The sequence below is a fragment of the Poecilia reticulata genome, chromosome 2, assembly GCF_904066995.2.
Source record: "Poecilia reticulata chromosome 2, P_reticulata-male-v2, whole genome shotgun sequence".
Lineage (NCBI taxonomy): Eukaryota > Metazoa > Chordata > Actinopteri > Cyprinodontiformes > Poeciliidae > Poecilia > Poecilia reticulata.
In genome coordinates this window covers 5141646-5169133 of record NC_088831.1, presented here as the reverse complement: position 1 = coordinate 5169133, position 27488 = coordinate 5141646, and the positions used below count along the sequence as shown (strand labels likewise).

The 27488-nt window shown below is 38.1% G+C and overlaps 1 long non-coding RNA gene across 1 annotated transcript in view; it reads left to right on the top strand.

Moving 5' to 3' along the window:
- The window catches only part of LOC108167253 (uncharacterized), a 39057-nt gene extending 19811 nt beyond the window's left edge, over window positions 1-19246 (top strand). Inside the window, exons 2-3 of the long non-coding RNA XR_001777605.2 lie at window positions 17684-17825; window positions 19156-19246. This is a non-coding gene — a long non-coding RNA (uncharacterized LOC108167253). The remainder of the gene's footprint in view (window positions 1-17683; window positions 17826-19155) is intronic.
- Window positions 19247-27488: the final 8242 nt, after the last annotated feature.

Genomic DNA, 27488 nt, shown 5'->3' with positions numbered 1-27488 from the left:
GCGCTGATAAGACAACCTATTAAATGTAATTATAAAAAGGGTGGTACAAATTGTTAGTGCTATGGCTATCTTCAGAATGCCTTAATGTCTGGAAATAGCCCTGGCGATTTAAATCATTTTAGCATTTCCTTGCAATTAGCGTTTGCATAATAATACTGAAGCTAATTTCGGCAGCACGTTTGACATTATAAATGTAATTGGCTCCCATTCACATCCCCACTGTGACACATCTATCAAGCCTCGTGGGCGACATTTATGTGTGTTTATGTGGCTGTGTGTACGCTCACTGTAGCATGAGAGCGCCTCATAACCAGTCTGTTGTTTTTTTTTTTTTTAGATCATTTTTATTTTCCAATAAAAATCTTATCAGTGCGCATTTGATATAAAGACTCGCAGTTGATTGCGTTCCCTCTTTTAATCAAGCATTCTCAATAAAAATAATTTACAATGCTTTCTAATTGCACTTCTTAGGTGACCTATGTAACAACTGGTTCCCAATGAAGGCCCATTAATTGGCCTGTCATAGTTCAGTTGGAGGCTGTTGTGGCACCGTCCTTTGCATAGGCGTGCTGGCATGACCAACATCACCGAATGCTCATTTATAAATATATATAAAAGCTCCAATAACAGTTAAAATGCTATTAAAGCGGATGAGGCATGGCTATGGTGCTGCTCCCTTTAATTTGAGCCTCTGACTGGAGGGCCGTGCGGACTGCTCTCTGGGGAAAACTATTCCCCAACTGGCTACAACATATGTTGTGACTGCACACACACATATACACTCACCAGTATGCACATACAATCCACACACACCTGCTAATTTCTGTTCAAGTGTGATGCTTTCTTTTAAGCAAAAGTGACTTCTAAAGGTTTTTCACGTTTTCATCTTAGAACTACTAACTTCAGTAGTCCATTAGACGAGTTGGTGATTCTCTTACTTTAGGAAATGAAAGATTTTCATCTGGTTTGGTGAGAAACAAACTTGAGATGTTTGGATATTTAGAAAACAAAAATAGAATTCCCACGGTGAAGCAAAGTGGTGGCAGATATATGGTTGGGCATTATGGACTTAGTTTTATCGTGCCACTTTTTTTCCTTCTATTGTTATAACAATAACACAGAATAAGAACTTTTTACTACTTTTTTAGGTAACTTTAGCAATCAAGCACAAATTCTGTTCTTGAAAAAAATTGTAATGCGCTTTTGGACACTAGTCACATAATGGAGTGTGATTTGCATCACTAAGCTGCTCACAGTAACTGCATTTAGTCATATTTTGGAATTTATTGATTTTATTGATACTCTAAATGAAAAAAACAGTGGAAAAACAGTAAAACGAACAATACGGACAGTTTTAGGGGAATTTAAAAAATAATTGGAATTTATTGTGACAACAGTAAATCTAAATTCTTATTAAAAAAAACATATCAGACAATAAGCCATTCCTACTCCTATATCAAATGAAAAGGAAAATTAACTTGAAACTTTGAATTATGAAGAATACATTTGAATGTGTCTTAAAAAGATTTCATATAGTGGACCAGAAAAAAGTAGTGCGTGATTATGCAAAAAAAGATGAAATGAAGTCTTGTTGGTCTTAAAGCTTCTGTGAACTCCAGTTTCCAAGTCTTGCTACAGAGTCTCTATTCGATTCAGGTCTGGACTTTAAAAAAGTCATTCTAATAAATAAATATGCTCCCCCCTCTCACTCCCATCTTATTTGTAGCTCCATCCATCTTCCCATCTGATCAGCACAGCTTCCCAGTTCCTGGAGATATACACCATCATTCAACTTCACTATTAAAAACTGCTTCGTGTTGGTCTATCTCCTGGCAGCTCAACCAAATACATTGCAGTGAATGTTACATGGGAACATTTGAACTAAGAGGGTTGGAATACATTTGCGAGGCACTACATGCTCATAAACCAGAGAGTAAACTTTTGCTGATGATTTTATTGCTCATAAGGCATTACTTGCATGGGCGTTCATAACCACACACACACGCACGTATGTAAACACAGCATTTGCATGGCAGAAACACTCAGCTGCAGATTAATACATCTATTATTAAAGGACACTCTGGCAGAGCTGAATAAACCAAGAATGTATTCATATATAGTTGTTTTTGATGTTTTTTTCTCGATAGCCACGATAGTTCAGGGACAGCACAAATTGCTGGCTCCTCGTGAGTAAATAAATAATTTTTCTGCACAAGAGCACATCTTTCACCGATTTATATCCTCCAGAGGTGTATTATTCTACAGAAATGAATAGTGAAATAATGCAGGAAAATTTGAATAAAAGGCAAGGTAAGCTTTTGATACAAGGTAGAGCCCTCTGAAAAGCAGTGGCTCTTGATTATTTGGTAATTTCAGGCCACTTTGTTGACAGAGGCTAGCCTTGCAAGGGTTAACAAAGCTGCGTTGTTGCCATATGAAAGTTGTTATTTTTAAGGGCAATCTGTGACCAAGTTTTCAAATGAAATGAATGAAAGAATGGAAGGTTATTTTTCTTGGATGGATGCCAGTTTTTAAGTAGCACTCCTTGCTCAGCAAAGCTCAATTCTAAAGGACTGTCTTTTATTTGGGATTTGAATGGAGCTCAAATGAGTGGACGTCAATCGATTTTCACCAAAGGACGTGAATAACTTGCTTCTCACAGAGTGTCGAGGAAAGGAAATTGTGAAAAAAAAAACATGCTTCAGTGTAGAAACAATTAATACTGATAAACATTCAAATCCATCCCTTGTTGTGCTGTCTTTACTCTCAGAAAAACAGAACCAATTAATTATTTCTAATGTGCATATGCTTGGACTCATTTCAGGATCATGTTTCAATAACGTAGATTTAATGGACTGGTGTTTAGAAAAAGGCTATTCTATACATAAGTAATGCCATTATCTACTAAAATAACCTTGAGTAGCTCTTGATTACATTTAGTTCCTTTAGGTTGGACATATAATTTCACACATCTTTGCATGCAAATGGACATCGGCAGAGTTTCCATACTGTTCTATATTTCCTAGACATTGACGATTATAAGTGGTTAGTCTACAACAGAGTCTGGCTTCCCACTACTGAGTCTCAGTCCTTGGTTCTCAATTGGTGCAAGGAAGATATTTTTCTTCTTGGCAAAGGGTCAGATTTTGTCTTAAGTGAATGTCTTGGGCTCTTATTCTTGAGTGATGATATTCTTGAGCAAGAAATGGACAGGTTGGGCCATTGTTCGTAGATCCTTCAGCAGTTGGTTGTGGTGGGGAAAAAAAAAGAATTATGCCAAAAAGTACTACTTCTAATTTTCTGGTCTGTGTTTGTTCCGACCCTCACCAGTCATTGTGAGATATGGATCTTGCCTGAAAGAGCCACATCTCTGCCCAGTTTTTTTTGGGCCAAAGTTGAACAGCTGATGTGTGTTGGTAGGACGTTCGCCCGCTGCATCGGACCAGAAAGGAGCAGGGTGTGTTCAGTGTTTTGGTCCAACAGTACGTAATTCCTCAGGCAATTGCTGCTTAAAACTATTCATCCTGCTCTCTGGTAAAGAAACAGGGTAATAGAAGTTGAGTAGTTGGGGCTGTTTTCCGCATAAATACCCATGAATGTTTGACCAATCACACTTTCGTATTGCTAGAACAGAAGGAGGAAAAGCTTGCCAAAGGGGTTGTGGCAGGAGGTTGAGAACAAAATTACGCAATTTTCTACATGCAACTGGGAAAGGGAACAGATTTTGGCATGTCAGTCTTACCATATGTATTGGTAGATGGCTTGAAAAGTTCCTAAAAGAACAGCCGATTCTCTAAGGTTTTCCAGACCGATCCCAGAGAACAGAGACCCTAGAGCAGACTTTATATCTTTCTAGAGAACCTGAGACCGTTTTGGGATCCCCCAGAATGAGCTGCCCCTGGCGACATCCCCATGAGCCAATCAGGAAAAGCAGAAATAATATAATGCTTGTGAGAATTGTCTTCATAGCCTTTGTTTTCAAATAACGCCATGAATAGACTTGGTGCCCCACTTAGTATTATTTTAGCTTGCCATTAAGTTAGTTTGCAGGTGATAAAACTATTATCTTGTGATATTAGTATAACATTACCAAATTTGATCATTTATCATTGGTCGGTAACCAGAGAAAAAACGCTAGTGAAATTCTGTCTGTTTTTCATAGTGTAAGGTCCCACTTTCATGGATATTTGATCTTACTGTGGGTTTAATTGCGTGTATAATTAAACAATATATTTTATAAAACACTGAAAAGACAACTAGCAGTGTTTCTTTGACTTTCACTCTCAGATGGGATTTATGACTCTGTGACCACTTTTCCACAGCGCCAACTGTGGAAAGGTTTTCAAGTAGTGAAAGAACTTATCATATTCTTTAACATGGTAACTTGTTAGCTGCTGTGCCCTATTTTGATTTTTGCAACACAATGTATACATATATCCTCTTATACATTGTGGCAAAAATTGTCATTTTATGTACATGTGAGGACGTGGGAAAAGAACACGTAAAGCACTTCTGGTCAGAGGAAATGTCTGACATAAAAGCAAAATGCTGTGAAGAGCAAAACAATCACATTATTTCCATCGTTCATTGATTTTTACATTGCTTCACGCTTTACGCTTTGTCAGTACGTTTCAGACATAAAACGCGCTGCTCCCTTATTTTCCATTTGCCACCCTTTTACAGACATCTATTTAGAAATCCTAAACTTCTTTTCAAAAGCAATTATTTCATGTAGTATGGCTTTTAATATGATTCTGTCAATAGCTTGGTGAGAATGTGTCGGAGTCATAGTCCAGTCACCAGAGCAACGTATATTTCTAAAACCTGCTGATATGTACAATCTCAGTGTTTGTTTCACAAGCATCTATAGGAGTAATCCTATAGTTTGTGATCCAAAACAACATGCTGTGGGGCACCTCTAAAGCCCAACTGGTACAGGTCACCCTCCCTCAACAGAAAGCAGAGGTCTTTTGAGGCAGCATAGCCATGCTGTCCAAGGTGAACTAGTTTCAGAGAGGAAATCAAACGACACAGGGATCTCTCTTCGCTGCTTGGGCAAGAACGGGATTTAGACCTACTGAATGAAAGCCAAACGTCATTTATTTCTTGTAGTGGGAAAATAAGTCAAATAATTTGTCATCAGTACAAAAGATTATCTTAAGACATTCCAATATGTTATATCAACTCTAAAAAACTCACATCAAGCACACAGATGGTTGCCATGTTTGTTGGATATTGTGAAAGCCCTAACAGCAATGGACACGTTGTGACAGGCTCAACGGAAATAGAAACCTGTGGTTTTTAGGGTAAAAATCACAAACACTATAGAAAATAGAAAGTTTTGAGTGGCAGCTTCTTGTAGTGTGACAAGATTTTGTGATATTAAAAGGCCTCAGTATTCCTCTTCAAAGTGAAGCATGTCTTGTAAAGCGCTGTCCGGTTGCTATCAGCACGAGACCTTATCCATCCAGTGTTTGCTGCTTATCTGAGATTGGGTTGTTTGGGCAGCCATTCCAGGAGGGAGACGGAAAATCCCTCTATCCGGGGCATCCCAGAGTGTTTCCTGAACAGAACGGATATATTGTCTTGAGGTGTTGTGTCAGTTGGACACAGGCAACTTCAAAATAACTCACCTGGGAAGCATGCTGATCAGATGCTAGATCTTCTTCAGGTAACTTCTTCTAAGCTCTAAGGCAGATATTTTATGCAAAGCCCTGATTAAATTGTACATGTCCTATATAATTAGGTTTAAAGAATATGTTTACTTGGTAGAAAATAAATTTTGACAATGTTAAAGAAAATGTTGCAAAATTGAAGATTAATATCTGCTAATATAAGGTTGTTGTTTTTTTTTTTTTAAAGGTTTTTCAGTTTGACTTGTTTGAATCTGCTAAAATTTACCTAAAATATAAGTAAGATAGCTGAGTATCTGTTGGCTTCCACAACTAGGATTTATTTACATTTTCAGAAAGAATTTTGAAAATGTGATATGGCTTCTTTCTACCACGGGGAAGAAAACTATTACTGATATCTTCACAGAACCTCGCTTAAAAAGGAGCTTTTAATGGATGAAGCATTTATATAATTAAAATTCTTAGTTTTACCCTGAATAGTGTTGAAAGAGGTTTCTCTACTATAAAAGATTATACAGCACAACAGGAACAGGCAGTATCGGTGTACATCAACTTCTGCCTGACACCATCCCCTCTGATTAAAATTCGCTCCATGACAAGCTCTCAACTGCCACTCACCCAGTCATCTGTCAGTGTGATTCACTTTTTTACAATATTATTTAAAAGCACACTTGAATTCCAATGAGAATCCCATTGACAACTTATTGCTGGAGCGACCGATGAGCATTGATTGAAAAGCGGGTCCAGTTTGGAGTGGAGCCCTCTCGATCTCACCTGAACTGGAGCCACATCACACAGGAGGTCTGGGGGTAAAAAGGACAGCCATCAGCTGGATGAGTGCACCAAAACCTCTTATGGGACACCGATGGTCTGTCCATCGAGGGATATGCACACACCCAGTTCAGCGACAATGCTTGTTTGCTCTTCTTTGATGTGTATATGCACATTACACATTCTTTTATCGGTGTATGTGTTTGCCTCAGCTTGTTTATCCTCTCACCAGAAAAGGGTGTGTTCTCATACTTATGGCCCCTTCAAGTCCAAGGCTGGCACGCAATAACGAAGACAGCACTTTCAATAACCTTGACAGACAGATTAAAAAGAGGATTCAATAGCTACTTTTCCCCATGAGCACTCCATCATGAGGCCGCTATCCTTCAACGCTGCTCCTCTCTGCCTTTATCGTCAGCCCCTGTCAATCACTCGTTGTCCTGGCAGAATGGCCTCTGCTGGCTCCAGAGGAACTCTTCGGAGTTTTTCCTTGTCCTTTCGGTTGTGGGTTAGAGATGTGCGGCAACAGCAAGAGGAGTCTTATCGTTGAGCTGAAGTGTTGGTGGTGTGTTTTCCTCACCAGGATATCGCCCACCCCCACTTGCCCGAGGAGGAATGGAGGGGGTCAGACGACATTCCCTTGAAAGGGTCCCACTTGCGCGATCACCCTCTTGACAGTCAAGTCCCCTCTCGTGTAGCGGCTTTCCTCTGTCTGAGCAGTCTGTCCTTCCCTCATGTGGGTGGCCATGTCAATCCCTATTACTCCCTGGCGCTTATGTGATTCCTAACCAACCTCAACCTACCTGGCTTCCCTTTCGGCTGCTGAGCTCTCGAGTTTGCAGGTTTTGATATCCCCTCCCCCTCTCTGAGTTTTTTACAGTGTCTTTTTCTCGCGGCCTTTGAAAGTTCACAGCCTGGCTTGGAGGCAGAAAGGAAAATAAAAGTGCTCAAGGCGGGCTCAGATCATAGGTAAATACTTCAGAAAAAAAATAGAATAAAATAACTGATGAGTATTCAGGAGACATGTTGCCTGAAGACGGGGCAAAGAGTTGAAAGATTCCTTCTCAATGCCACATATCATCTCTCAGGTTCCAGAACTTATTTGTTATTTTCTGCCATGACTATTTGTATCAGCGCAGCGGTATTGTATAGAGCATTCAGGGTTATTTGAGGTGGGAGACTTAACCCTAACAGAAATATTAGGAGGAAGGACAGTTGTCCAGAGGTTATTCTGAGTTTAGTGTACACAGGCAACCCAAACAATAGAGTAAGTGATATATTGGCTAATTAATGGTTCCAACTGCTCCGTAATTGCTGTGCCCTCTGACCTGCTGTTACCCCATAGGAGCCTGTCTCCGCCCCAAGGGCATTGGAGACACCTGTGATGGCCCAAGCACACTCCCACATGCACGCGCACAGCGAGCTACCCCTGTGATCCCTGAATGTCAGGCTAAGGGCATCCAGAGGCCAGCAGTCCTCTCAGCCTACCATACCAGGAGTTGATAAAGAGCACGAAAACACACAGTGGGCAGTTTAGCCACTATAATCTTGGGGATTACAGGTCAAAATGGTTCCAGACACAAGAAAAAAATAGCGCCGACATCCTTTGCTGCAGAAAATGAATATCACGTGAGCTACCATGTACATTAGCTCTGACTTTGGATGGTCATGATTGATATAGACCAGAACATAATAAAGGTATGTAGTTGTTGATCCACTAATGATTTTATGCTGTATTAACTGATTGTTAAATTAAAATCAATTTGCAATGCATTGCAAAAGTATTCACTTTTTTACATTGTAATGTGAAAACAGCAAACTTCAACACATTGTACTAGCGTTCCTCTGGTCTATGAACATCTCATAGCGCAGTGTTCAATCAGTCTTGTGAAAATGGAAATGGTGTGGCACAACTTCAAATCCATCAAATCTGACAAGCTGGGAAAGGATGAGTAGGAGGTCTCTTTTATAACCTTATTTTCAGTTAAGTTGAAGTGTCCTCACCGCCACAAGGCCATGTTCTTGGATAAACAGTTGCTTGCTCTCGAGAGATTGTGATGACAAATAGGAGAAATTGTCTGACGTGTAGATACAGGGTTCGCTTTCTGCTGTCATGGTCTCCCTTCTTGTTTGCCTCTCATTAGCTGCACTCAACAGTCAGTCATCTCACCGACTGATCTGGCAACAATCAACATGCTGAAATGGGGAGTGATAATGGTAGTTTAGGAACAGAAATAAAGGATAAGGATTGACATTCTCTGGCACTTCTGGTTTCATAGGGAGTCAGTAGTTGTCTTGGGGGTCATGAAAGTTGGGATTAGAAGATCATGTATCGCACTTAGGGTTAGAGTTTGAAGGGATAATTATTGTTAATTTGGGCTAGGGTGTACTCCTCAATTTAGTCTCAATTTGAAGCTCAGCATGTCATTTTCTCCTTTGGATGTTGTGCCACATGGTTAACTGGTTGACTGACACAATGAGAGCAAGGCAATTTGAATATTTAAAGAAAGATATTGCTTAGTTTTCACAGATCAAAATTCTAATTTCCTTAAGGACCAGAATAAACTACAAACATTATTCTTTTGGTTGTTGCCATCTCCAGTGTCATTCTATGTCTGTGCGGCTACATCAATTTCTGTGCCAATAGGCACCTTATCTAATGATGTGCTAGTATTATCTTCCATAAAAGACAAAAAGTTGGCATGCCTAGTAAAGAAAGGATTTATCAAAGAGAATTTGTAATTCATGCAGAATAATTTAGTCTAAAATTGACCAGTTTATAAATCATGTTTTTCATACATTCATCTGGCATTAGAATTTCTTTCTTTAGTAACAAATTGTTCAACCCTCCAACATGCCATTAAGATTATGGGTATCGTACAGAATAAACAAATAATAAACTTTCTCTAAAATAACTTTAAATAGACTAGGTTGATGAGAAACCAAAGTGGTAATGCTTTCCTTACTTGTAATAAAACATTTTCCATTGCAAACCATGATAAACATAATATTTGCAAGTGAAGGCCCATAATTATCAAGTGTAATCATATCTATAAAGCCATTAGCAATGCAACTGAAACTCATTTTGTATGTTGATGAGATGTGTTTAAAGTAAGAAATAAGGCACTTGGTGGCGGCGTTATAGACGTCTATGTCTATTTTCAACTTCATTAGATATCCGCTGACTGATTCCATTCTGCTGTTTATTAGAGCACTCATGGGATTCAACGCATTAAACCATCCCCTCAAAACTTAATCTTTCGTTTAATTAAAGTTGTCCAGTATGAAAACAGAATCAGCCTGCTAAGAATTAACTTCAACCCTCCATTGTCCCTCCATCAGAGCCACAGACACGTGCGCGCCAGCTAATGAAGACGTGTTAAGATACAGATTCGGGCCCATTTGCATGCAATTACAGCACACCGCATAAACGCCAGAACTGTCAGCATCCATGCGTCCGCATATCCTGCATCTGCAGTCCTCTGGAGAATTAGGAACGACCCAGCTCCCCCCTCCACCCCTCCATGTCTCTCCCACCTCCCTTCCCTCAGTTTCGCTAAAGTCATTGCTCTGCCTCTGCAGTTTTGTGGCAAATGGCTGAAGTCCATTCAAACGTGTGAAATTGTAATCATAGCTGTCTCTGGATGGGTGTAATTAATGTGCTCTATCACAGAGATTTTGATGGCCAGTGTGGAGTACGCAGGGAGCCAAGCCAGCGAAGTACGTCGGCTAAATGATGTGCTATTATATGGAGTGTTTGGTCATTTGTAATTGCATGCGGTGCGGAATGCACGATGAGCAAAGAGGAATGTCCTCCTGGAGCTATCATCATTGTGTTCATTAATTGCATTGTTGATGGCTAGCTGGCAGCCCAGCAGGTTGGATGCAATGAGTGTTTACGTGACAAGGAAAAGCTCACAAATCAGATTTAGCCAGGAACTCGTGTTTTTGAGCAACTTTCAAATTTAGCCTGGACTTTTTCACTCCTTGGACTCTCCCTGGATGCCGGTGATGCCCACAGATTGATAGTTTGTACAACACAGTCATTAGCCAGCAATATATTAGAGGATGTTGCACTTAAGTGATGGTGTCTGTAAACAAGAGGCCAAGTTGGAGATAAGAAACAGCAGCAAGACGACTGATAGCCCTGCAGGAATTCAGCAGGGGTGTCCCATCAGTGCGTGTGTTGTTTCTGTCTCCACTCAGATAAATTAGGATATGGAATGCAGGGTTGTGCATCCCGAGATAATGAATAGATCTCCTCGTTGGGACGGATTCATCACCCGTGGAGCTAAACATGACAAACAAACATTAGTGTCAGGAGCGCTTGGAAAGGAATGGGGAGAAAGGGAGGAAATGATGGAGGATAATCTTCACATGCACCCTGCGTGTGGATATTTTTCATATGAATTAGATTGAGATGCTTTGATAGATTTGTGCCTCCTTCCTGAGAAAAAGGAATCTGTCGCTGGAAGCTAAACAATGCCCTCATGAATTAGATAAACTTACAGAACCTTTTACAAAGCAGTTTTAACATAAGAAGTTCATTTTGTGTGTTGCATTGTTATTCTCTGTGTAGAGTTAGCATTGCTACTTTAAAACCGTATATGTTCACGGCAAAATTGAAAAACATTTATCAAATTTTTTTCTACAGATTCTAGGGATTTTGGAGTTATTTACTCTAAAATCGATTTAATTGGTAAAGACTAGTCAGATAGTCAAATCAAAGCTAGTTGGATACAATTTTACAAGGTTGAAATTGAGCATGACATATTACAGTCTGTACTCCCCGGTAACCTCATTGCTGCTTTCTGGAATTCAAGTGAAAAGTAGTAAGTCACTTGAAAAGTGTTTACAGTTTTTAGATGACATGATAATCATAGAAAATAATAAGACATGCCTTTTTAATGGTACACAAGGAACCGAGCAGGTTTGGGTCAACTGTGACACTTGCTGGCTGCCGAGACCTCATGTCTGTGAGTTCACTATTAAACTAGCATGTGCCATTTTTAACTGCTTAGTTTAGTTTCATGGTTTATGCCCAAACTGTTAGCACTACACTGTGAAACACACAAAAGACACAGTTTTCTCTTCAAATTAGCTACAGTAATTAAAACTCTAGTTCTTAACCACCTACTTTTTCCATCATGTAATTCTCAAAGGAAAGGAATGAACTTCCAACGAACGTTCAGTTCCAGCCTAAGCACAGATCGAGTGTGAAAGAATTAATCGAAATGATGAAAAAGCCCTCTTATCCCAAAGTGAGATTAAAGCTCCTCAAATTGGTTTTTGAGTGTTTTTTCCTGCCACTTCTGTGGTCTATTAATTCTTCGTCACTTGAATGTTGCAGCCAAATGATGAGCCACTTTGTATTTAGATGCAGAAATAGTGGGTTTCTAGTCGCAGTTTGTGGTTCATTTGGAGTTTTCTCTGCTTGACAAGCCAATTCTCCAGAAGAAAATGACAAGTTATACATATCAACTGATTCAGACCAAAGTAAATACTATAGGTGTGGAAACAGCCCTAAAATAAATGGACTGGACTGTAAACAGTTTTTGCATGTGTAAGATTCATAACTTATGCTAAATATTTAGACATAAATAGGACATTTATTTAGTTAAATTCTTATCAATTTTTTCATTTTATGAAGCAATTCTAACTACTCTATGAAACTTCTATAGAAAAAATAAATTATAAAATTAATTATACCTTAGTTTTTATTTCCAACCTAATGGGCACACCAACCTGAAAACACCAGCCCCTCTGTGAATAGTAATTAGTTCAGTAATTAGTATGCTAGTTTTATTTTACATTTTTTGACCAAAAAGTAGAGAACCCAGACTTGGAACTGAAATGAAGCTAAAGAATGAACAATCATATCACCATGGCTACACTATCAGATTGACAGGGAGACAGAGTTGGCAGCACAAGGATGCTGATGGTCCATGTTGATTCAATGTGGAAAAAAGATCATACAGTCTTTACATCCCCTCCCATAGCTGTTGGAACTGGTGCTTCAGATCAAGGGAATTGACTGGCAAGTGAGGGACTTTAACATAATGCAAACAAATCTGGAGATACACACATCATTGGTGTTGTTTACGCACTAAATGATTCTCTCTAGATGATGATGTAGTGTGCCACAAGAATACCTTAAGTTATTTCCAAGCTGTACCTCAAGGTATGCCCTGTGTACATTTGGTTCCCCATTTTATGATGCCAGGAGTACCAACAGTATGTCCCTAAACAACGACAGGTTTGATCATCTCCTTATCTTCACAAAAGATGGTAATCTGTAGTAATGCAGGTGTGATACCATGCCATTATCTCTCTATAAGCTTGATTCCATTAGCAGCTCAGTCAAATCATGGAGAAGCAGAAAACTAGCTGAAAACAGTTGTTGAGTTAAGGTCCAGGTTGACATGCTTTGCTGGAAAGAGTCCTTTGCCTTTGTGTGGATGGAAGGTGTAGATGAACTCCATACATGGCAGTATGAGGATCCTCCATTGGTACAGTCTGTCTGGATCAGAACGCCCACATTGCAGCAACTGCCTGATGATGCATTTAGTCCACACACTGCTTTTATGTCCAATCGCACCTAGTTTAGACAATGCAGGTTCTTGTAAAACAAATCATTTACATAGCAGTCTCTAGCAAGCATGTCTGCTGAATTAAGTCCAAATTGGACTATTCCCTAAGGGGACTTTCCCCAAAATTGCGATCTGTAACTCATATTAATATTTTAGGGAAATGCTTGTGGTGCAGTGTTGTGGCTAGATCCAACTGTCTCCTTACCAGTTTCATCTGGGGCATTAACAAGTGACTGAAATGGCAAAGTCAATTAGGACACCTGATCTCGGTTCTGCTAATAAAGACGGGCTGTAGAAGGTATTTAGACTTCAGTGGGATTAAGGAGATCTTTGTCATGTAAATCTCTGGACTGCCCCCAGCCTCCGAGATAAAATGAAGATGAATCCTAAGCAGAGGAAGAAGAATAAAACAGGGAAGGGAACGGAGGACAGAGAGCTCTCAGCTAATGACAGGGCTACTCTGCATCAGTGCACTGACTAATGAGCACTCGAACAAGGGTGAGCCTAAAGACCAGTGCGTGAGAGCGGGTTGTGTGGCCGAACGTATGTAAACTCCCCTACAAGGGGAAATGAAGGAAGCGAGAGTGAAAACAAGAGAGGGGGAGGCTGGAGGGAGTGCATCCACAGAGCGTGACAGTGAGGAAAGCTCTTAATAATTCACATGATATTGATTTGGGCACTTCCTACCTTACTCCCACGCCCAAGCAGAGCTAACCCACCTGTAGGGTTTCTGCTTCCTCCGGCATGTAATAAAGATGCAGAAAACGAGCCGGCAATCAGCTTGATGACCTGCAAACTGCGCCGTATGATTTACCATCCAGACAAACGTGATGGGGAAACGATCGAATAACTGCAGCATCCTAATCTATCATTAAGGTGATGATAATTATGTGGACCTTCTTAGTCATCATTTACTAGTTCATGGCCATTATTACTAAATTTCTTCACACTAAATTCTGAATTATGGATCTCCTCCACAAAAATAAACTTTTTTTTTCTTTTTTTTTTCAAACTAAACTAGCAACAGTGTTAAATTTGAACTTGGAAGTCAGTTTGTTAAATATTCATAACTATGCTTAAATTGAAATGCAGTCTTAAATGAATTTCTTAGAATTGTCTTTCACCTTTCCACAGCTTAAAGAGGGACAGGAAAGGTCTTATTCCCCTCATGTATTAATAGCTCTTTAATCATATGTGAAGATGTATTAGGTTGATTTTTAAAATCTGTTTCTTAGACACAACACATATAATCAGGCCTGAAGAGGCGTATCCTGAACTTTATCTCCACCTTGTGGCCCTTCAATGTGAAGCTTCCTCCAGGATCCAGAGGCCTTTACGTCACTTTGAAAAACCGTTGCATACAAATGTTGCCACTTTCTCAGAAATCCATCCAAAAAATATTAAGCAGCATAAATGGATGAAAAATTAAAATGCACATAAAAGTACCTTTTTAAAAAAATTTTTTAAATTAGCTCCATCATGATTGGATAAAGGACATCTCGCATTGCTTCGGTGAGAACTTCAGATCCAGTAAAAGCTTTAATAAATATAAACATAAATATACAATGTCTTGCAAAATGATTCATAAACCTTAGGCTTCTTTCACATCTTCTCAGATTAAAGCCACAACGTTCAGTGTATTTTATCAGGGTTTTTAATGTGATAAGCCAACATAAAGTAGTGTTTTACTATGAAGTGGATGGAAAAGGATTTCCTAAAGTTTTTCTTTTACATGTAAAAAACTAAAGAATTGTGGCATGCCTTTTTATCCAGCCCTCATTCACACCGATACTCTAAAATCTACATTGCAGTTTCACAAGTGATCTAATTTGTAAAAAGGGTCCAGCTGTGTGTGATTCAGTTTTTGAATGTCAGTCACTTTTTTGTTCTTTTTCGAGATTTCAAGATGTATAAAAATGAATTCCACCATTTTCCTAATTTTTGGAAACCGTATATCTTTATTGTTTCATTTAACTTATTGGTATCATGATTAAAAGAGGTAAATATAAATGCTTGCCAAATTTATTAAGATTTTTGCGAGAATAAAAAGTCATAAGGCCATGTGGGGTGAATACAAATGCACACTACATTTTTCATGTCTCTGTTGAATTTAAAAAAATGAAAATCAAGTGTCTTTACCTCTCCAGGTATTTTTTGAAAACTACAAATTTGCCGTAATTTCCATCATTTATTTAAAAAAACAGCCTCTTTTGCAAATTTTTATTTGCAAAAAAAATGTACAAACCACACATTTTCTTCCCCTTCAGCTGTTTATGCTCGTCTTTTGTACATAAATCCAATAAAAGACAAGTTGAAAAATTCAAGCAGTATGAAAAATTTTGCAAGACAAGGGAACCCGTTGTACGTATTGAGCGAGTGAAGGTGGATTTGAGTTACAGTTAAGACTGATGGGGGAATATTTTCATTCACTTTGACAACAAAATCTTTAGCTAATAAACTTTAGTCCTTGACGCTGCTGGCGCTGCTGTAATAACAGCGTGATTTAGTAGGAGAAACTTATCAAAGCCAATAATGATGGTTGCTCTTAGGGAAATAAAACCCAGAGCTTGAAGCATTATCCCTGTTTTAATAAAAAACTTTTGTCTTGCGCAATTTAAACTGCTGTTTTAAATTAAGGTCAGATTTTATTACACTTTACAGTATGAACACTGATTTGCAGTGATTGATGGTGATTAAATTTGCTTAAAGAAGTATCAATGATGGTTTATTAAAATAATCATTTAAAATCTGCATCAGACTGTCCTATATTCAGTCAGGGATTACCAAGGCTGTCACAGTTTGGTCAATTACATCAGGTAAAGAATGACCATTTTAAATGTTATTACTGAAATAATCATACCAAATTTTTGATGAAAACTGTATTACTTTTTCTTTTGCCCTGATCTGATATACTTTCCGATACAAATTTAATAAATGGATGCCAGTAAAGTATTATTAAACATTAACAGAGACGTGTCAGTATTGAACCTTTTGAAACTAATCAAAGTGGCATTTAAGGCATTTCCATGACAACCACATCTAAAATTTTCTGTTCATTATCACCAGGGTGAAAAACCTCTGCTAGCTAGTTAGCAAGTTAGACTTAGCATTAGCATTGCAGCTAAATTCTCCACAGATTACAATCCTTCAAAGACCTCATCAATCATACATATGTTTTACATTTTTACATGTTACTAAGTTAATGTATTTATTCTCAAATTATAACACAGCTCATAGAAGCCTGATGGATGCCGCACACGATGAACAGCTAACTGCTTTAGATAAAATATAAACCAAATGTTTAGTTTGCCATGTTATTAAAAATAAAATGTACAAACTAGTGTGTCTGATTAAATAATTTTAAAAGTTAATATTCTGCACCTCTTCAAAATGCATTTTTACATTACATATCCCCAAACTTTCCGACTTTATGTGACGTTTTGGGGACAAAATCTGTTTTCTGGTGACTGTAGCATTCAGTGTGCTACTTTCTACAGTAAACAAGCAGACTTTGATTGCGATCATTTTAAAGATTGTGATAATAAATACATATTTATTCATTTAAATATGCAGTATTTAAATTACTAAGGTCAGATTTTATTACACTTTACAGTATGCGCGTGTGTGTGTGAGAAAAGAAAATAAGTGTTCAGTTTGCTCTTATTGCTGATATACAGAATGCTTCAACCCGGAACCTTTCAGTTTTATTTTTGCTTAAGGACTGCCACCTGCTGGCCATGTGTAGCACAAGCACATTTAAAAGAAGACCTCACGACATTTCATCGTTTTGTTTTGTTTTTTTCTGTAAAACTTTCCATTATAATCTTGTGTGGTGTGCTTTTCATTTTATGATAAGAACATTTTTAATGCTGAAATTAAAACGCACAAAAGTGGATGCTATTACTAAGTGTCTTCTAAATAATAAATTGATTTTATCTGGATTAATGAATGTAGTTCTTGAAAAAATCTAAAAGTCGGGCATGCATTTGTATTTAATCCCATCTTTACTCTGAGACGCCAAATAAAATTTGATGCAACCATTTACCTTTAGTAATCAGGTGATTCGTAAATTAAATGCTTTGGTTTCAGTATAATGATAGCCATTTTTGAAACCATATATCTTTTTTTCTGCAGTTCTTAAATGTTATATAAATCTAAAAAATGTATTTGATTTGAAAACACTGTATTTTTATTTCTTTTTCTAGTTTGTTCTTGTTTTGAATCCCTGCTTTCCTAAACGCAGAGAGTGATTGTGATTTAAAACGAGCCAAATGTCAAAATGTTGCTATTATTAGACTTTTTTTTCATTAATTTCACCGCCTGACTTTCTTTATTTAGTCCCTGATCATTTAATCTCACTTGTTTGAAACGGTCAGCCTTGTTCTATTTTTGCTTTTATCAACATATTTAATCACTTTTTAAGCCCCTCGCTGATGATTGAATGAATCATGTCAGGCTGTGATTAGAGCTGCAGGAGGTGCCGATGTGACAGTCAGATGTTAACTCTGCATTCGCTTCAAGTGGGCTGCTGTAATTTGATGAATATTTCTGTGGTACTGATGGACAGGCCGAGAGGAAACGTAGCCATTCTCTCCTTATTGAGTTTCCGCAATAATGCAGACAACATGAATATTTTAGATATGTCTGGAAAGTTTGCGACAATTCATTTTGCCACTAATACGTTTACAGACGCACGTCTGGGGAGACAGAGAAGTTGGTGGTGAGCAGATTCGATTGGCTTCACCTCCGGCACAGATCCTGACCTGTTGGTCTGAAAATCAACTCCTGTCAGCTGAAACAGATCTTCTGCATGTGAGGATCTGATCACCAGGTGAGCCAACGGTCTCCTTGATAGGCGGCCACAGTGATTGTGTTAATCCTAACATATTTACCTGCTGACTATGACGAAGACCTGGGCTGGTGTCAGATTCCCACTGTAAGGTAACCTTGTGAAAAACACAATTTTGGTTTCATTTACACTAATAAAGCTATTGGATATTTAGCTTCATTTGTACTGGAAACTGTAATTTTACAATACCTTAACAGAGTGATAGGTGGCACTCTTTCCCCACTAAGACTGTCATCCTTTCTACAATCACAACTTACAAATAGCCAAGTTTTATTATTTTTCTCAGCTCATACAGGCAGCCAACACCAACACCAACATTTCATTAAAAAGACTATAAATTGTAGGAGAGGCATGAAGGACATATTTTGTGGTTTTCAGACTATTTGTAAAGACAGGTAAAAATCAGTAGCTTAAAAAAAAAGTTAATTCAATGACATTTCTGTAAATATTTTCCAGACTTTCAGTTTGAGTAGATTTTAATCACTATATTCACGTATAAAAGCTCAAAGACGCTTTAGCAAACATGATGCAGTTCAACCCACTTTTCAAATGCATTGAAGTAAATCAGATCTTACTATCTTACTAGTTAATGTTATGTTTTCTCCTGTGCTAAAAAGAAACTAAAATTAAAAGCTGTCTTGTGATTAAGGCATAAAGCCCCACTGAAATCCTGACCGAGTGACATGTAAACGTAATGTTAGCAGAGTTTCTAAACAAGCTAAGGTTTATGTTCCCGAAATATGAACATTTTTAAATCTACTCTAACACGGTGGCATCTTAACTTTTTCCCCGACAGTTGCAGCGATGAAGTACTGCTCAAAGATAAACAGTTCACAGAGTTACAAAGATTAGCGTGCTAATCTTTAATGTTACTGCTCAGCTGGTCATGAACCTCAGTTGTTGCTCCAAGCTATAAACTTTCTTCACCATAAAGCTTATATCTGTTCAATTTTTCAAATTTTATGTATTAATTCATAATGCAATTAGTTATTTACTATCTCACAAATAAAACATAACAAAGTACCAAGCTTTTGTCGAATATGGTTTAAAAAAACAAAAAAAAACAACAAATGTAGCCGTCAGCCTGTTTAAGGAGACGTCAATGACCTGCACAGGCAGTGAGACCTGTAAAGCTCCTAACTGTGACAAATGGGGCTTTCAGCGCTCAGCCACTTTGTAGCGAAGGAGAGAAGGAAGTGTGCGGCGTTGGTTAACAGGCTCTTGGGAATTGAGCCTGAAGAGCTGGAGATAGAGTGAACTAACAGGGCACAGGGCTGCTATCTGTGGCTAAACAGAGCCTTCGTCCCTGCAGAATGCTGCGTTAAGAGGTCTGAAGGAGGCTCAGACCGCTGCTCATCCTCTAAAGAGCTTAGATCCTCCATCTGAACAGGGCGTCCGACAAGAAGGTAGATGCACACACTCTGACACGCACACGTGATGATTCAGAGAAGAGAAAGTGTAGATGGGGATACAGTGAAGCAAATCAGAGAGTTTGCTCCTATAGTTTCATTCTTATCCTGCTCTTTCCTGACTTGTTGTATATTTAATGGTGGAGTGATACCCCGGTACAGTGGCAGCAGGCCTGGCTGATTCCAGATACAGTTCTAGGTGCTGTAAAGGTATATCGTGAAATCAAGCTGAGGTGTGACCGTACACCGGCAATAAAGCAACACCTGTGACCGGGTACTCCCTTTCAGACAATGAGAAAGTTCTGGGTCCCCTTACATTGTTCCACAGGTGGAAAGAAAAGGATCTGATTGCAGTTCATGTCTTGAATCTTGGTTAGGTTAGTGCAAACATGTGCTCAGACCTTTTCATGGCTCTGTAGCCACTGAAAAAACCTTGTCTGTGTTCTTATCGAAGAGATCTTCAATCAGAGAAACTGTCAAGGAGTCTCCAATGGCAATATATCAATCAATCCACAAATCTGGCATGTATGGAGGAGTCAAAAGAAAAAAACATGACAGAGACATGCATGGTGAAACATAGCAGAGCACCATACTAGCTCATCAGGGTTGTTTTGAATATGAATGGGGATAAATCCTGCAGAAGAATCTGTTATAAGAGGCTTGAGACTAAAGACAGCAACCCCAAACATGCAATCCTCACAATTATACCCAACTCAGTAACCCTTTATTTGAAGGGGGGTGAATAAACTGTCATGACACTTTCATAAACATGACATAACACATGACATGAACATGAATAAGCCTTCATGAATATTTATGACTGTTGTCATAAAGTGTCATTCGGTAAATTATGACACTTTTAATACAAAGTTGACATTATTCAAAATGTCTTTGTTATGACAACTTGACATTAACCAAGAAATCATTACTGTTTAAACTTTACCTTTAAAAACATACCTAATTTTTAAAGTGCAATCAGTAATACTTTTATAACAAATTTATATCATGAAGGCTTATTCATGTTCATGACAGGTGTTAAGTCATGTTTATGACAGTGTCATGTCAGTCTTATTCACCCCCTTCAAATAAAGTGTTACCCACTACTCTATCTTTACTGATCACATAAAATCCCAGTTAAATACATAAAATTTTGTCATGTTAACATAAGACATTTCCAAGGAACTGTGAACTATAATAAAAGTTTTATTTTAGTAAGTCTAGTTTGGGGAACTGCGGTTCAGTCTGTATAATGGTCATTTGTGTCCAAAAGTTTTAGAATGAATTCCAGTTTCCACATTGGTGATGTTCTTAAGCCAAATTCACTTTAAAATTGAGTGTGTATCCTAGAACATCTAAAGACTGCATGCATTGTTTTTAAAAGGTGAATATTTCCATTAAATGTAAGTGACTTAAAACATATCATGAAAAAAGTCTCATGTGATCTAATTACAATGTACAATGCTTGCTTTCTAAAGCCTAGAAGCCCTATCATTATGTTTAATAAGTGCGTTTAACTAATATCACCAATAGAGGGCAATACACTCTTGGAAGTTTTCTTTTCTTCTCCATGATCTCTTTGACACTCTAGGTGACATGAGCAAAACTGGTACCTGTTCTGTGAGGGAATCGTCAGCTTGGAGGCTCTGCTGCCACTTCAGATGTCATTGTCCAGATTTCTGGACGACTGCTTTAGTTCCCCTTGATCTCGACTGGTTCGGCTGAAGCACAGCCTCATGTTACACTGAAACCTCATAAGGCTCACTGGTTGAGTCCAGACAACCCTGATTAGCCCAATTACAGCAGTATAACTGTTAGTGGTACCAGGTTAGTGGGGTTTTTTGTGGTCTCGTGCAAAAATACTCTAATAAATACCTGCATTTTTCATTTTTTGAATAAAATTAGAGATAATTCTCATAAACCACACAAAAACCTAGCAAGTGTTTGTTTGATTTACAAAGGTAAGTATTGTTTAAGGTTCAGCAGGTTATTTTTTACTTTTTCTTTTTGATGCAGATATGCTACATAAAAAAACCTCCTAAACCTGGAATTGAATTCAAGCTTTTGAAGGGTTACATTTTCCTAGAGAACGAGGGTTGCCATCTGCAATCTGATTACACATTTAAAATCTTAAGAAATGTAGAAGCAGGGTGTTGAGAGGAGTTGAAGAATTCGACTAATACCTAATGCCAGCATTACAAATATTCCTGTTTTCGTTTTTTTAAAGTTACAATCTATATTTAGCATTTCCTACTATCAATTAACAGGCGGGAGTTTTATCATCCTGGAAAAGGATTCTCATTTGACCATCTGTCATCTGAGCCAGAGCATCAATAAGCTAAATGGAGCTTTTTACAGTCATTTCTCAACATCATTAGCCATACGTCAATGAAGGAGATTGATCAGTGGGCAACTTTGCGTTGTATAACATATTTCAAATGGATTTGCCTGTCAAGATGTTCGGTAGGGTCGATGACTGTGTTTGTGTGTGTAGTAATGTTTATTGGCAGATCTGCTGGATATTTATCAGAGCAGTGGAAATGTTGGAAATCCATCAGAGGAGGAGAACCGTTGGCAATTAACCGCTCATGAAAACAGCTCACTGGTTTTACCACATGGAAATTGGTGCAGTGAGTTTTGCTAAATGTAAAACTGCAGCACTATTAAGTCTGAGTCAAAATTATCTGCTCATTACTTTCCTCTAGAAGCTGTGCTCCACAGGAAGAAAATTCATGGACAAATTATTACCATCAAACAGTCATGAGACTTACTTTCCTGGCCCTCTAGGAGGTAAAACGTAAAACCAGCAGCAAAAACAAAAGCATGGTCAGAGGCATTTAATTACTGGACACAGGTATTAGTAGTAGTTTAATAATTTTAGACCAAAATATGATTGGTATTGTCTTAATGTACCCATGATTTTCTAGAAGTTATAGAAACATTGACTTGATAAGAATGGTATGAAAAGAGACACTAAAAAATAGATTTATCACATACTCTGTAATAAACAGATTATGTGATGCACAGTTTCTCCTCAGTAAGTATATTTATAATATTTCTGTTGACATAAATTTCATACCAGATGTGAATAACACATAATTCGGAAATTTGACGCAATCTGAAGAAATGAAATGGCACAGGCAATAAGTATTGAAAACACTTATAGAAATGTAGCAACTGTTTTCGGAAAACTGATTTTTTTTATATGTGTGAATTTCATGTCAGTAGAAATAAAAATATATTTACTAAGATAATTGTTGATGCATTTCAAATCAGTAGTAACATTGAGTTTGAAGTTTTCTATTGGAGTTGTTTGAAATGAGAAGAAAACAAAGAAAATCTCAAATAAATGAACCTTGCTTTTGTTGGCCTATCGTTTCAATGTTTTTCTGAACAAATTCAAAGCGTTGCATGTCATCTCTGAGTTTAATATTATATTACACAGGTTGCATCCTCGTGTCAATGTTAAGTGGCATTCTAATACTTCAATTTACATTTTCAATGTTGTCCCTCTTAAACATCCAAATGTCGTCAGTAACAGTCCATGTGAGCATGACTGACAAAACTGAGTCTGACACATTGTACATGACTTAGAGAACCTGGCAACAAAAAAAAAAAATCTGTCAGAAAACATGATCCAATCTTATTTGAAGAATCCTGTGTTTGTTGTCGTTGGGTGTTTGCGGCGCAGAATTTGACGTGCTGCTAAACAACGATCCAGGAATGATCTATTCGAGCGATAGGGATAGGACAAGTTGCCACGGCAACGCTGGCTCTTGATCCCTCCGACCGGCTGGAGCTGGCAGAGAAAAAGAGCAAGCAGGAGACAGACTGAAGGAGATGGAAGGGGGAGGTGAAATGGCTTGCATGGCTGGAGTACTGCCAGGGGTTCTGACAGCAGCGCAGTAATGAACAGGAGGGATTGAGCCATTACACAGGAAATCCTTAGAGGAATAACAATTTTGAAGTCGGGTGACGGGAACCTGTCAGGAACTGACAAGACTGACAGCACACACACAGAGGTACACACACATATTTACAAAACGCTGACAATTTTATAGGAGAAAGTGAGAAAGAACATACAAAACAATCCTATGAACACTAATATGATACCGTACATAAAGAATACTACAATACATTTCTTTAGCAAAAATACACGTTAATAAAGTAAACTCAGGGTCATTTTTTAGAATCATATCTATAAACTAGTATTTTAATGTGATGTCTGTAGAAAAAATAGAAATTCAGCCAATGTCTTTCTAATATTTCTTGCTAAATTTTGGTGTGGCTGTGTGTGCTCTGGCCCCAGTTTTCTGTTAGCTGCTGTAGCTCAGTTACCTCAAGGTTCATTGTGTTCAGAGATGATATTCAGCAATATCATCTCAGTGTTCTCAGTGTATCATCTCATCTTGAACCAGTCATGGTCTGAAACAATTAATCGAATTAATCGTGATAAATCAATTGTTGAAATAAGTGTCAACTCTCCTAATCGATTAATCATTAACTGGAGTGTGCTGATTCAAAAAAGGTATTTTTCTGAAATTTACCGTAAAATATTTACATACTTATTTAAAATAGGAATTTAACTAATTTGTTTATTTGCATTTGTGTATTTTTGATTTTGTATAAAATAAGTTCAAGAAAATGAAAAATCTACAAAATGTGCCCAATTTTTATCTGATTAATCGATTAATCATCGGAAAAATCAATAGAATAATCAATTACTAAAATAATCATTAGCTGTCATCCACTAGACAGCTGTTTACTAAAAACATTGTCTGTTTTTTTTTTTTACATTGTTTTGCTTAAAAGCCCCAGCGGATCAGCAGTATCTTTGAATAATTCATTTTTTTTCTAGTACTGACTGGGGAATCAACCAGCTCACATTGACTTCATGAAAGTGAGACAATACTTTTACAATATTTTTAGGAAAACCAAAATTTTCACAAACATCGTAAAAATTGAGCAAATTCCAAATAGTTTAAGAAAATTTATGAACATTTTAATATAGGTTTAATTAATCCACATTATGGTTATTTAATTCAAAAGTGGTCCCCCTGCCAAAAACTGCTCTGTTTTGCATTTTCACAAATAGAATAAAGATGTCATGCATCTCAAACTGTTCATTAACGAATCTCTGAGTGTTGCCATTTTCTGATTTCTGTCAGTAAAATGAATTTCTTTCATGTTACATCAATACTTTTATAAACCGGTGTAGATACCAAGCTCTCTCTTCCCAAAAATAAAAAGAAATCAAAACCAGATCTAAAAATAGCTCCGTTTCTCTTTGCTCTGTCAACATCGATCAGTATTCCTCATACATCCACTCTGGTTGTGTCTTCACATTGTGTGCATTGTACTGAGCAGCAACGTGATCTTTGTTTTGATCTCTACGTGAATCAGTCAGGAGTCGGACACTTGTGTACGTCCCCTCGCTGTGTTTCATCCAAGCTTTGCTTGAGTTGGAAACATTTTTCAAACGACTATCTGGGATGAAAGTATAGCCCTGCTTCCAAATCGGTGATATTTTCATGAGTTTTAGTTCTATTAATACTCAGACAATTACACCAACTCACATTTGTTGCCATATGGTGACTCATGATTATTTTTCTTTTTTGATCATGTGGCAAAAAAACATCCAGTTGCCCTCATGCAATGGAAATCATTTCTGCTTCATTCACTTGCTTACTTTGAAAAAGTGTTTACAATCTTAAAAATTACTTTTAATTTAGCTTTTTTTTTATCATCAACTACAGTATATTATGAGAACAAGGGACAGGTAGGTAAATGCAAAAGCGGTTATAAAAATATTTACTATGGAATAAATTAAAAGGCTAACACACTATGTGAGCTAAAAGCAGCAACAGATTTGCAATAGACAGCTCTTTTCTGCTATTACTCAGGTTATTTTTAAATTTATTCATTGATGTGATATGTTTATTACATTTAAATGCTAATAAAAACGTACATTTCTAGAGGGGGAATCATTTCAGTACCTTACACATTCTAAGCAAGTTAGACTGTGTCCAAGTTGAGACGTGTGTGAGAGTAAGTAGCAGCAACAGGCCTGCACTCCACAGATGACATTTCACAATTGACAAAGGCTGTCCCTGGGGTTCCTCAGCAGGAGTCATTATAGGCCACACCAGTGCTAAAAGCAGGAACAGGACTGAGTGCTGTGCTCATTGGCTCGGTCGTAGGAAATGGCACAAGATGCTGATGTAAGGCCGACGATTTCCACTGCAAAGCACAATCCGAGACAGAAAACATCAACATTGGGTTTACAATGTAGCAAATGTCACTTCTTACCACGGTGAGTGTCCATGGTGACATGGTATGACAATCTAACCAGATAGGAGCAGTGTTAGGTGTTCTTAGAAGAATTCAGTGCAGACAAACATGACCTCCAAACCAGTCAACATTACATTACAGAACATTATCATCAGCAGCAGTCACTGATGATGATCATCCTGAGACATTTCAGCTGAAGGTAGTAATTATGAAAGAAATACTTGTTACACATTTTCTCTCAATGTTTTATTTTTTATATTTTTGGAACTATTTTCTATTCATAAATACATCTTATCAGGGTGAATCAGTCTATTTTTTTATACAGATACAGTAATTAAGGTATTTGTGCAGGTACAGATTTCTTCAGCTTTGTTAACTAGCTGTGCCACCATGAGTGCTAACAACTGGAATCCACTATTTAAGATAATTGGCAGTGAGTCTTTTATGACACTTTAGAGGATTTTCAAACATGTACAGCCTCTTTCGTGACAAAGCATCTCAAATGGATTTAAACCCAGCAAAGGTCATGTAATAATTTGGAACCATTCCAAGATAGACTTTTTCTTTGTTGGATAACCCAATTGCTCTTGAGTTTAAGTCCACTAATTGATGGCAGAATCTTCCTCCTGGAGTTTTTGTTAGAGAGCAGAGTTCATGGTTTCATCAGTTACAGCATGTTATCTAGGTGCTGAAGCTGCAAAGCAGCTCTAGATCATCACACAGCCACCATGTTGGACTGTCAGAATGTTAATTTTCTGAAAGAATAACGTGTTTCTATTCTTTTTGGCCTTATTACCCTCCAATGGTTTCTATATTCATCCAGTCTTTCTCTTAGTTATATATTATGAACTCTGACTTTATTGGGAAAAGTGAGGCCTGCAGAGTGTTATGTTATTGTGGTTCTTTTGTGATCTCCTGGATTCTTGGAGTAGCCTTGGTAGGCCAAACACTCCTGTACACCACAATTTCATTTTTAATGGCTCTTTAATGGTAATGGCTCTTACTGTGGTTCACTCAAGTCCCAGAGTCTTAGAAATGGCTCTGTAACTAACATTACATTTCATGTCCTATAAGAAGGGACAAGAAGTGTTGCTTTTTTTAGCCTACTTCTTGTTGTAAATAGGTTTTATTTAAATGATTTCTTAATCCTTATAGGTCTGCTAGTAATACTGAATGTGGATCGTGAAGCTGAACAGTTAATTCATGTAACTTCTGAAAAGCAAGCCAAAATGTCTGCCTTGAGGCTCTACATCAAGACAATCTGGCTGTAGGTCATACTTTTTCAGAACTTCCATCCATGCTCAAGTCTGTTATTTCAAGGACAGCTCCACACAAAAGGATGTACACACACAACCATGAGTCAGAGGCGTTTCACTTTGGCACCTCAAGTGGACCAGCGAAGAGACAGGGACATGTACGGGGTCATACATCTCTGGGATGACACCTCTCTTTGGCGATGAGTTGGGCAGTCACAGGCGTTTAGCTGTGACGGCGACACTGACAGAAGGCAAAGCTGCAGTCAAACGAAGAGCTGCCGGCGGTATCTTGGAGTGGCACGTGGGTTATCATTGTCACACCAACTCTGCGTCCTTGGTGCACATTTTCCATGAATCACCAAGCTCAACTCCGCAGCTCCAAAAAGATAGCAAGACGGTAGATGAGGATACATGAGGCTGTTATCTTCGGAAGGGGCCAGCTATGGAAAAAGTCTGGATACACTGGATCAGTGTCTTGTCAGTCTTCATCAGTTGTTCCTCCCTTTCTGTCAACTGCTGCGGCGCTTTACCCTGTCTGAATGAATTCGGCTTGCATCTTTGTGGGATCAAGGTCGAACACAAAAACAACAAGGAGCAGAAATGAACTCTGAGAATGGAGAAGCAGATAGGGCCATTCCTCCAGTGTGGGTAGCCATTTGCCCTGGAGTGATCTGGGGATTATGGGCCAAGGC